Source organism: Abramis brama, assembly GCF_963993115.1.
Source record: "Abramis brama genome assembly, chromosome: 7".
In the NCBI taxonomy this organism is placed as follows: domain Eukaryota; kingdom Metazoa; phylum Chordata; class Actinopteri; order Cypriniformes; family Leuciscidae; genus Abramis; species Abramis brama.
Window position 1 is genome coordinate 20,555,406 of NC_139969.1, and position 12,796 is coordinate 20,568,201.

Sequence of the window (12,796 nt, forward strand, 5' to 3'; positions counted from 1 at the left end):
GTTGTGCTTAAACATATGGCTCTGTCTTTGTTTTTGTTGGCCATGCAGCAGCAGCATTAGGGAACGCTCACACAGTTTAGGACTGTGAGAGCTAAAATATCCCCCCTGTGAACAGAGCAGGCAACATGACACAGCAAATACCATGTTATGCATAAGGAGGAGCTGGGGAGGTGCTGGGCAGCAGAAGCGAGCAGCAAGTATGTATGAGCAACTGAATGTGCTTTAAATAGGGCGCCTTGTTTGAGCTTTGGCCATTGAGCAGCGAGGGGAGTTAACGAGCTAATGCAGCTCAGCTGGAGCAGATCAGCTGACGGGACAGTGTTGTTAGCAAACAGCATTAGCGGCGTCTTGACTACCTGGCCTGCCAGAACTGACGCTGACGCTCAATTTCTGTCAGGTCCATTAAGTCAAGAACACAGACAATAAAAATAATTAAAGAATTTATATTGAATAGATTGCAAACAGGTTGATGTTCCTGAATTGAATTTGGCGGTATGGCTCTGTTCAGGGAGTCCTCTGACCTTTCATGAGCACCATGAAATAGCAGAGAGTCAGAGGACAGCAGCAGCAGCAGCATTAGGGAACGCTCACACAGTTTAGGACTGTGAGAGCTAAAATATCCCCCCAAACAAAACCACACCTGGCAATCCTCTGAGATACAGAGGATGATTTTATTTTAACAATTTATATGCTTAGTAATCTACAAATATACACGGATAATTTGCAATATGTTATAATCAGATGAGTCCTGACCACCCATGAGTTAGCAGACTCAGGGGACAGCAGCAGCAGTATGTTCTGATCAGATGAGTCCCCTGACCATCATGAATTAGCAGAGTCAGGGGACAGCACAGTATGAGGAGATAGCAGCCGCATATAGGGACAGCATTATCAGCATGAGGGGATGCAGAAGCAGCATAAGGGCTCTCACATATTTTGACTAGATGAGCTATTCCCCCCAAAACAGAAATTGAGTGTCTCGAACGGTGTCGTCTGAGCCACCCTAATTTAGCAATTATATTATGGTAAAAATTATTAATTAATTACTGAAATGACTATTCAAGACCACAATAGCTAAAACATGCTGTTACCTAGAATTATCTGTCTTTGAACTGTTTTGACAGTCTACAGTGTAAGCGCTATGAAGAGATGACTAAGCCACCTTCTGAGAAACAAGCTAGATGAAGGAATTAAACAGCTTTTTACCAGCGTACAGATCAGCAGAAGCGAGCAGCAAGTATGTATGAGCAACTGAATGTGCTTTAAATAGGGCGCCTTGTTTGAGCTTTGGCCATTGAGCAGCGAGGGGAGTTAACGAGCTAATGCAGCTCAGCTGGAGCAGATCAGCTGACGGGACAGTGTTGTTAGCAAACAGCATTAGCAGCGTCTTGACTACCTGGCCTGCCAGAACTGACGCTGACGCTCAATTTTTGACAACGCTTCACCCAGCATACAAGTTAAAGTCACCGCTCACCACTGCTGCATTCCTGTGTCTTTTGGACGCAGACCAATTAAGAGAAGGAGCATTTTGACTCATGGAAACAAGTCAGACCTGGGGCCTATACCATGAAGCCGGTTTAGGTGGCTAGCCAGCTATGTTTCAGTTTAGTTTCCGCCAACCCTGGGTTTTAGGTACTATGAAAGTAGCATGGCTTTAATCGGTGTTTGTTGCCATGGTATCTTACGCTGCACGGCTAACCTGCTCCGGGGCAGGTTATGTTCTGGATTCAAGATCTCAGACTGAAGTTTGACCAATCAGCTGCAGAGCAAAGAAACATATAGGTGACGTAACTTATTCACCTTTTAATTTAATTTGAACTGAGATAGAAAAACCTACACAATAACCCCCTATCATGACCCTCAGACAGGGCCACAGCACCGCTTCAATGGCCCTCAGTAAAACCAGAGTGAAGATAGAGATGACCTTTGGCATCCTAAAGGCACGTTTCAACTGTGTTTGGCGCTTCAGAGTCACCAGAGCGGTCTACCCAGCTGGTGCAGATGTAGATGCAATCACCATACAATATTACACTTAATAAAAGCACATTGAAACTGCAGATAGGTCTCAAACTGTTTTATTGGTTTTGTGGGATGGGAGGGAGAAAGAGCAAGAGAAAGTTGCATTAATAAATATTCATACTAAAGTGTTACTTGGTTAAATAAGTTCACATACTGAGATCAGTTTTATCCAGCTGTTTGATCTCCAAATTTTTTTTTTTTTTTTTTTTTTGGAGCCTTCTCAGCTCACAGTCCAGCTCCTTTAGTGAACAGTCTAGTTCAAGTCTCCTTTAGTGAACAGTCTAGTTCAAGACTCCTTTAGTGTGCAGTCTAGTTCAAGTCTCCTTTAGTGTGCAGTCTAGTTCAAGTCTCCTTTAGTGTGCAGTCTAGTTCAAGTCTCCTTTAGTGTGCAGTCTAGTTCAAGACTCCTTGTGTACAGGGCCCTGACTGAGTCTGTTTCCACCTGAAACATAATTCCACCACAAACATGATCATTACAAGTTTTCTGGAGGCTCAGAAAAAGTTCCTTGACTTCCTACAAACACAGGACTGACTGACTGTAATTTATGTCAAGGGTTTTAAATCCTTACCTTGTTCACATTTCTTCTGAAGCCCATTGAGGTAGAGGCCTCAGTTTCTGGGGCAGGTTGTGAAAAATCCTACAATAAAAGAGATGTGTAAGGGCCAGTCCCTTTTTTATGCCACACATTTAAATGTTTGCCATAATAAAAAGCCCAGTGCATTCGCATCAGCAACTGTCTGAGAACACACAGACAGAGTGCCTTCATTTCCTCCACCCTAATAAATAAAAATAGGCCAATGTAAAGCATAACTGTTGTAAAGCAGGTTATGTTTCTGGTGTTCTGTCTGCTGCATACTGACCTCTGTGTGGGAGACTGTGTACATGTGTGCTGGCTTCAACAGGGACACTGTGTTTCCCTCTACTGCAGGACATACAGTCAGCCATATTCAAAACTTAAAAACGTATTAATGTATTGCACACGTACCCAGTGTTACATGCTTAGAGGAGCCAGCACCAGGGTCAGATTGTACAGCACCTGTAATCACATCCATAATCGTCCGTCCCTTATTGCCTACTCAGAGCCAACTCCTCCGCCACAGTGTATTCTGGTTTTCTGAATTTAACTCTTTATTTCTGTTTGCTGCAAACAAGTGTTTGTGATAAAATGTTCACAAAAGTAATAAAAGGTTGTGGTAAATACTCACCACTTTGAATTATATTTTTATATTTTGTCTTTATCTGCTGCCAAGAACATTTGGAGTTGGGGTTGCATCTAAAAATCAATGAATATTAATCTTTCTTAGTACATACATGCACATTTTTATATATTATAAAAATAGGCTATAGGCTATATTACACGTATAGGCTACACATACATCATTTTACATAAATATAGAACGTATTTGTTTAACTTACACATTAACAATCAGCAATCTTTCTCCAACAGTCTTCTCTTGCTTTGGCAGCAGAGACCGTATTGTTTCGAGCTTGAAATACATATTTAAATTCATCGTAATTCTGAATGATTATGTCTTGTTCCTCCGCTGAAAAATATATCGCTCTCGCTCTACCCGCGATTGGTTGTTCAGTGCCGACGTCACTCTTTTATGTGCACGCGCGCGTGGAGTAATCATAGCTTGAGGATCAAAGCCTGAGTTGACAGAGAAAGTTGATGAGCTGCATCATGGTACCAATAAAGCCTGATTGCATCGGTTTGGTTTTGTCAACTCAAAACTAATCCTGTAACCCCGAGTTTGTTCAGCTACCTTCATGGTACAGGCCCCTGAAGTACTAGGCAGTTTGTTTCCTGATATGAGGTATGATTATATTGAGCCAAACCTTGTCCTTAATCCATCTGACATAGAAGACTATGGCATTGACATTGTAGGTGAATATGATAATGACACACGGGCCATCACAGTTCCAGAAAGCACTTTTAGAGTTAGTGTTGCAGATGCTGATAACCTTCATATTTACCTAATAACCTGATAACCTACTTATTTGTTTTTAACTATCTAACATCACACTACACATAATGAGAATTATGGAATACAGCCATTATGGAATACAATTATGGAAACTATGGAATACAGCACTACTTAAATGTTTTTAACTATCTACCATTTTGAATGTTGAGCAATTATTGTGACTAATTAGCATAATATAATAACTCAAGTAAAAATATAATCAAGTAAAATAAACAAGGAATCATGGTATAGCCATTTCAGTCACTATATCAACCACACATTTTAAAGTGCAGAGGGAAGACACAAGGGTGACTCTGAGGGTAGATTTAAGATTGTGTATATTTTATAAAATAATATAATAACAGCTGAACACACACAAAAACAAATTTGTTCATGACGTGAACCACATAGAAAGAACATTAATAGAGAATTAATAGAGAGAGATGCAAGAAATATGAATAGAAATAACTCAATTGTTTCTCTATCACTATTAAATTCTTCCACTTCACTGAAATAGTAAATGGAGAACATAATCACTGCAGGGTTAACAGAAATAATGTCAACGCTTAAAAGGGATAAATTGGACCTTGTGTAAAAAATTACATTTGCTATACTCTTACCTGTGATTATAATCCAGACCAGAGAAGAAGGCCTGCAGTGACAAATTCTGCAGCCGACCAGGCCATATATGATGGCCTATCAAAAGAAAATGGTTAATTAAAATATGCACCGGTCTGTACATAAGCAGCATACAGTATAATATTCAGTAGGGTTTGAATGTGCAGAAACATGCACAAATATTGTTATGCATACCTGGAAATAGAACAAGGGAAGTTTGCAAGTGCGTGTCTAAAAGTGGACACCCAGCCAGGTTTGGCTTCCCATAATGGCATGTTATCTATCTATCTATCTATCTATCTATCTATCTATCTATCTATCTATCTATCTATCTATCTATCTATCTATCTATCTATCTATCTATCTATCTATCTATCTATCTATCATCACGAGCATCATACATAACAAAAATGGCAATAACCTCGTATTTGGGTATAGGGCCTAAGTGATCAAAATGAAGCAATTACACTAAAAATACTTTGTTCGCTCTCTAAAAAAACAGCTGTCCATTAGCCAGTGTTTTACCAATACATGAAATCTTCATATACAGATTAATGTGCAAAGGGACTATTTAATTCAATGAAGTTACCATGGCTGCATCTGTTCCAGGCAAGGTAATGTTCAAGGACTAAACATAGATTTAGCTGACGAGACTGATGGAAGCAACATGGTGAGCTTAATTAAAAGCCATGAAAATAAAAACAAGCCTTCATATATCACTTGCTATTGCCTCTATTCACTTTGCCTATGCTATTTGCACACCATTTGAAAGACTGAGCTCTGCTGGCCTGCTCTTGCTGAAAGGCTAACTTCCTGTTTTTTTAGACATAAAAAGAAAATAATAAAAAAAATTAGACATACTGTTTAGACAAAATTTAATAGTCAAAGACTATTCAAAGACAAAACAAATCTGAAGAGGTTTTACATGTTCCCTCAATACTGTGATACGTTTTAAAAGGTATACACTTCAGTTCAATTCATTTAATGGTGCTTTATAAATAAATTGAATTGAATTTAAGTGTAAGGGGTTTTACAGTCAAAGAACCAGAACCAGATATGATAAATGAAGTCCCGGAGTCAGAATTATAATAAATTAAATAAAAGATTTACTGAAGATAGTTTGCAGTTTCATCAGCAGAAGTCAGCTTCAAGACTCACACAGGAGTTTGTAGGCCGCCCCGCTTACGGTGCGTGTCCACTACAGCAGCAAAACTCCGCTCAGTGCCGCTGGCAACGCTGTAACGTCTCCGCTTTGGGGTGTGTCTGTTGCGAGTGTGTTTAATCTGAGTTTGTTTCAACACACGGACAGTATAATCATCAGCAATGCACGCGATTACATTTAGAAATAGACAAGCTTTGTTTCCAAATGCACCAAGCAAAGATCCTTTCAATTTTATAAACTTTTACAAACCCAGCCAATATAATCACAATGATCACATCCAAAATAAAATCTTTAACATATTTATAACAACAACTGTGGACAGTTTTTAATACTTTTTTCGGTCCACAGTAGGCCCCAATGACAACAGGTTCCTTCATGGGGACGGTAACCAGTAAGCCAAGGATGGGCCACAGCTATACAGTGGAACTTTTAAATAAAGGTAGACCATCTATATTAATCTGCAGCCCCAATGTCATGCCCTCTGTCAGTGTTTTGGCATATTTGCTTATAGTGGCCTTCAAAGAGGGAAGGATGCCAAAGTGATGGTAGTTCCCCCCAGCCTTCTCCTGAATAGCATAATGTGTTTTTGTCTTGAGAAGGGTCCTACCATCCTTTGGCAGATTGGGATGGGTTATATGGAGTATACTCAACAGTGCAGTCAGCGCAACAAGGGAAATGCCAAAACTCACTGCCCAGTTGGCAATGTTATCGGAAAGTGATGTTAGGTCATCATCATTTTCAGAATTCGAACCTGATGTCCCATCCCCATCACAATACACATCATCAAAATCTGCCTCCAATTCCATGTCCTCTTCAGTTAACACTTGCACCTCTGGCATTGCATGTGCAGCTGAAGAGGGTGGGGCAGTGTTCTCAGAAAGAACTCTGTCATCCGCCACTATTCCTGTCATGTCCATATCAGTCATGTCAGTCATGTCTGTCCTAATTTGATTAAGCCTTTTTTGAACGTCTACACGTGTCCTTCGCCTTACGGTTGATAAGGAGACAGGCACAGTCTTTCTATTCATTTTTGTTCTAAAAGAGAAATTTCAAGAAAGACAGGTTGCAGGGTTTTTTTTTTTTTCACGAAAAACAGGTTGCAATCAGGTGTGTAAAATTGATCATTGTTTCTAATGTTGTATTTAAATAAATACATTGTTGAATTGCGGTGTTTTCTGTTTCATTGCTACAAACTAGACAAGAACAGAGAAATAGAGCAACATTAAAATTTAGGATGCACTTCTTGATTCGGCCCCATGAATAGGTCTAGAGTTACATTGAAAATTAATGTTTAAAAAAATCTCAATCCAGGTGGGACGTTTTATTCGTGCCTTCGTGGACTATCTGCTTGGCTTTGACATTTCCTTTGTTTGTTTGAAAATAATTATATTAAGTTGGTATTCATTTAACAATAAAAAAATTATCTAAAAAGTAGGTATTCATTTCATAGGAAGACCTAATATTTGTTTGATGTATAACAGGCCTTGTGATTTGAAACATTGTATTTGATTTGTAACAATATTATGTCATGAGAGGGGGTTCAGCGAAAAATCAGCAGCTGAGCTGACCATACCTGCCAATAAAACCGGACATCTGTTAATAACCAGAAGTCGGAGGTGGATACCGCTTTTAGCCAGGCAAATAAGTTATTATATCAATTTATATAATTTTCTTTTACTTATTTAAATAAACAAGGCCTACTTCTATTAGTAATTATTTTATTAAAAAAGGTTTATCAAATATAAATCAAGTAACGAAGATCATAGACATGATACAAAAAAACAAACATTAAGCTACATTTGAAATGATAAATTTGTACCTGTATAAATATAATTTATGAATGAGTGTAAATGTTTGTTTAATATATATATATACAGTGTTTCCCCTAGAAATGTTTCCAGCAGCGGTGCTGTTACGTTTTATTACTGCGACTTTATTGACTTTAAAATGTATATTTTAAATTGAAAAACATCATTATGTGTAATTTAGGGCACAATTCAAACGAGATCAAAATATTTGTTGTCTCTCGCCATTGAGGTCCCATGGCTTTGACGACTTGAACGCGGATCTGCATGGGAGTCTCCTGCTGTGTGGGTAAAGAACCCGCGTATAAAGTAGTTCCGCATTAACTGTTACATTAATTTGCACGCAAGTTTTATTTATTTTCATACCGTGTATATTCATATTCATGCACATATTTCCAGGCTCGGAATTGCTTACATGTGTTAAAACTCCTAGCCAATACCAGATAATGGTACACCTGGATAATACTGTATCTGAGCCAAAGCTGCAAAAACAGTGCTCAGTTTAGCGTATACGGATCAACACCATTTATGACTGAAATTTTCGCATTGTACCTCTCTCTGTCTTGTGTTAATAGAGTGTCTTTATAATCTCTGTCACTTTGTCTCTTCATGATTTTCGTAACATTATAAATAGGAAGAAATCTTCGAAATTTGCTTGTAAAACCTTGTAAACACAGCAGCTTATGCCCTCAAAGATGGCGTCTCCGGGGAGGTCACGTGACATTAATTGGCCTGTGGGAACTATGTGTTGTACGACTTGTCATCCATAGTGTTGTCAGTTTGATTAGAAAAAGGCGCGCAACACTATTTATAGGCAACATTTTCGCGCTAGAACTTCTTTGAACTAAAAACGCTTGTTTTTTCAGCGGGAATGCAATTCATTTGCTCAAAATAATAATGATTTTGACCAATTGCAGCTACGTTTTTTGCGGCCCCTTTAAATAAAGTTTTTTTTTTTAAATCACGCATTCTAATCTAATCTACGTCAGAGCGTCCCCGAATCTTTCTACGGCGTCGGTGGCAGGGCGGCGAGAGCGAATTTTGCCACTCTCGCCGGCGGCGGTGTGAACGTACAGTTACAGTTACAAAGATCACAGCAATTATACCCTTCACCAAGGTCTAAGCTATGTCATTGCTTCAGGTTGCAGTTTCTGATTGGCTAAGAAATAGATAAACATAGTAATTTTCCACACATATACAGATAGATTTAAGCATTTCTCCGTCGATTATGCAGCTGACACTTGGACCCTGAAGTTAGGCAGGACAGAATCTCCTGTTCGCAGATTTGGGTTGCTGGGTGCCAGCATGTCCCGAACAACAACAACAATATCCAATAATGCCAGTGGTTCCACAAGATAATGCGTTCTTTCTCTCAAGGAGAGCTACACTTTAGTCTAACTGGAAAGTAACCCCTAATTTCCACCAACTGCGGAACGGCTGCGGATCCGCTCCGGAACGGCGGCGGAGTCAATAGGCTTCCATTAAAGTCAATGTGTATATTTTCACTGACTGCGGAACAGCTGGGTTCTGACTCCGGCGATCCACTTCTCCACTCTTTGGACGAGTCTGGACCTGAACCGGAAGCTTTCAGGGATCTGCGCAGCGCCACAGACCTGGCCCTGCGAGCCACAAAGTCGACAACCCAGGCGATTGGACGAAGCATGGCCAGCTTGACGGTGCTTGAGCGGCACCTATGGCTTAGTTTGACTGACATGAAGGAGGCAGATAGTGCAGCTTTTCTGGACTCCCCTATCTCCACCACTGGTCTGTTCGGCCCAGCAGTCAAAGGGTTCGCAGAGCACTACACTGAGGCTCAGAAAGCGTTGCAAGCTATGCGTCACTTTCTTCCGAAACTCTCCAGCTCTGCTTCCAGGCCGCCAAAAGAAGGTTGCCACCTCCTCAGCAGGTAAAATCAGCGTAAGCCTTCCTAGCCTTAGGATGAAAGAGAGAGAGTTTGAGTCCCGCCGAGGCCGGACCACTCTCCAAAAAGCGTCTCACACATCTCCCAGTCCCCTCTTTTCAGGCGGCTGGAAATACCGATGTTGCAGTAAATGGGTCTGTTATAAAACACGCACACCTGCAAACAAACCGTTTTTTACGGCAACGCAAATAAAGCACGAAAAGAGCTCTTTTCTGTCTGTCATATGTAGGTCACGTGTCCACGATAAAGTACACACCCCTACACACAAGCACTTTTCCCACAGTATTAACCTCTCCTCCAGCTCAAGCTGGGGATGCAATAAATGCAGGTCATGTGCCTACACATAAGCACTGCCACCACAGTACCAATTCTCCCCCCAGCTTGTGCGGGAGATGTAATAAATGTAGGTTGTGTGCCCACCTTCGAGGGGCAGGCTTACAAGTACACAGTACTACCGTTCGGCCTATCACTGGCACCTCGTACATTTACGAAGTGCATGGACGCAGCTCTCTCCCCCCTGAGACAGCGGGGAGTGCGAGTGTTAAACTACCTCGACAATTGGCTGATTATAGCCCAATCGGAGGAACAGTTGATAACTCACAGATCCTGGCTCCTCAGCCATTTACAATGCCTGGGTCTAAGGATCAATGCTTCCAAGAGCACACTGTCTCCCAGCCACAGTATTTCTTTCCTGGGTACAGTGATAGACTCTATACAAATGAAAGCGCGCCTTATGTCAGAGCGCGCGCTCACCATTCAGTGCCTAGCGGCATCTTTCAGGGCTGGTCTCAAAAGTACTGGTCTCAAAAGATTTCAGAGGATGTTGGGTCTCATGGCCTCAGCATCATCAGTACTCCAGCTTGGACTACTGCACATGCGTCCTCTCCAGCGCTGGCTAAAACCCAGAGTACCGGCTCACGCGTGGCGATTTGGCCACTTACAAATCAGAGCGAACCACGGCTGTATCACAGCCCTGGCTCCCTGGAAAGCAGCCGACTGGTATCAGTCAGGGTGAGTATGGGTGTGGTTTCGAGAAGAAAAGTAATCTCAACAGATGCCTCCAAACTAGGTTGGGGGGCCCTTTAAGAGGGCAGGCCCATCTCTGGCCTATGGTTAAGCCCGGAGAAGCACCTACATATAAACTGTTTAGAGATGAGAGCGGTTATTCTATCACTGAAAGCTTTTCTCCCATATCTAAAAGGCCACCACGTCCTGGTCCGGACGGTGATGGCAGCGGTGTCCTACATAAATCACCAGGGCTGTCTCAGGTCAAACAACCTGCACGCCATGGCCAGAAGTCTCATTCCATGGGCTCAGCACAACCTGCGCTCGCTGAGGGCAGCGCATGTGCCAGGCATTCTGAACCAGGGTGCGGATATGCTATCCAGAGACAATGTTCCCCCAGGGGAATGGTCTCTTCACCCACAGACGGTTCAGCTGATATGGAGCATCTTCGGCAAGGCAGAGGTCGACCTCTTCGCCTCAGAAGACAACGCTCATTGCTGAACATTTTTCTCAAAGAGCAAGGCGCCAACGACTGGCCGAGCCGTCCGCTATATGCATTTCCTCCGGTCACGATGCTACCACAGGTCATCGAACGGATCAGGGAAAGCAAGTGTGCAGTGCTACTAATAGCCCCTCTCTGAAAGACACAGTTATGGTTCTCCGAGTTGGCACAACTGCTGGAAACAGCCCCATGGCCAATACCGCTGAGGAGAGATCTCCTCACACAGGCAAATGGGAAAATCTGGCATCCCCGTCCCGACTTGTGGGCCCTTCATGTATGGCCCCTCAAGGGGTACCCAGGTGTCTCCCGGAAAGGGTGCTTAAAACCATCACTGAAGCAAGAGTGCCTTCGACTAGGCGCCTCTACACTCAGAAATGGGTGGTGTACTCTGGCTGATGCGCAGCACGGAGCCTGGACCCCTACTCGTGCGAAGTACCAAGTGCACTCACCTTTTTGCAAGAGTTCTTGGACACGGGTCGCACCCCCTCCACGCTCAAAGTACATGTGGCGGCCATAAAAGCATCTCATGCTCTTGTGGCCGGACAATCACTAGGAAGAAATGACCTCATCGTGCGCTTCCTTAAAGGGGCAAGGAGGCTAAACCCTCCACGACCCCCCTCTGTGCCTATCTGGGACCTCTCCACGGTCCAGGATGCAATGAAGGGTGCCCCATTTGAGCCGCTTCGGTCACGGGCCTGAAGCATATCTCGCTCAAAACCGCTCTCTTACTGGCGCTCGCTTCAGTCAAGAGAGTGGGCGATTTACATGCGATATCAGTAAGTGCATCCTGCCTTGTGTTTGGGCCTTAAGACTCCAGAGTCGTCCTTAAGCGAAGGCATGGTTATGTTCCTAAAGTGCTCTTGACTCCGTTCAAAGCACAGGTTATTTCACTAGCAGCTCTTCCTTCACCAGAGGATTAAAGAGATGCGAATTTACTCTGTCCCGTCAGGGCTCTCACAGTTTATCTGGAGCGTTCTGCCTCATTCAGACAGTCGGAACAGCTTTTTGTATGCTTTGGCGGCCGCACCTAGGGGCTCGCCGTCTCAAAGCAGAGATTATCGCGCTGGATAGTTGATGCTATCGCACTGGCTTATGAGTCTAAGGGCCTTCATTGCCCTAGGCGTCAGAGCTTATTCCACGAGAGGTATGGCCTCGTCTTGGGCTTGGTCAAGTGGAATACCTATTAAAGATGTCTGTGCGCAGCCGGCTGAGCCATGCTTTATTGGGTTCATACTTTACTCTTCTATAAGCCTCAGGCATCTTGCCTTGGGCTACTGTACGGAACGAAGTTTAAGCACGCACGGCATTTTGAAGGGGGTTCCCATAGCGTAAGCTAGCCTTACGCAATACGAAAGACCTCTCGAAAGGGAACGTATCGGTTACTAACGTAACCTCGGTTCCTTGAGATGAGGGAATGAGTATTGCGTAACCCGCCATGCTACTGTGCTTTGATCAGGGGATCGCTTCCGTCGATTAAACCTGAGTTCCTTGGCAAAGAATGGGTGCTTATAGCCATAAGCCACGCCCATTCTGGCGGGCTCTGACGCGCTGGGGTGCGAAACGGCCTGATTGGTTTGCGCGTCTGAGCCGCCTCGCCATAGGTTCGTGCAGTTGCCGCAGCACAGCTAATGACCACGCTAGTCGCTCATCTGTGTACAATAAAAAGGGATGCATTGATCATAATTAATTAATTTGTGTCAAAATTGCACATTAGTCACACAGAAATAAAGTGGTTTACCATTAGGTCTATTTCACAAAAGAAAGAGGACACACTTAAGTTACTTATTCAGTCTAGG

General features: G+C 42.8%; 1 long non-coding RNA gene across 1 annotated transcript; it reads right to left on the reverse strand.

The window, feature by feature from the left end:
• Window positions 1-2,100: 2,100 nt before the first annotated feature.
• LOC311087425 lies at window positions 2,101-3,801 on the reverse strand. The gene is made up of 3 exons (XR_014607273.1): window positions 3,437-3,801; window positions 2,589-3,293; window positions 2,101-2,461 (listed from the first exon to the last, which is right to left on the reverse strand). It is a non-coding gene; the product is annotated as an uncharacterized lncRNA (long non-coding RNA).
• Between the last annotated feature and the right edge of the window lie 8,995 nt (window positions 3,802-12,796).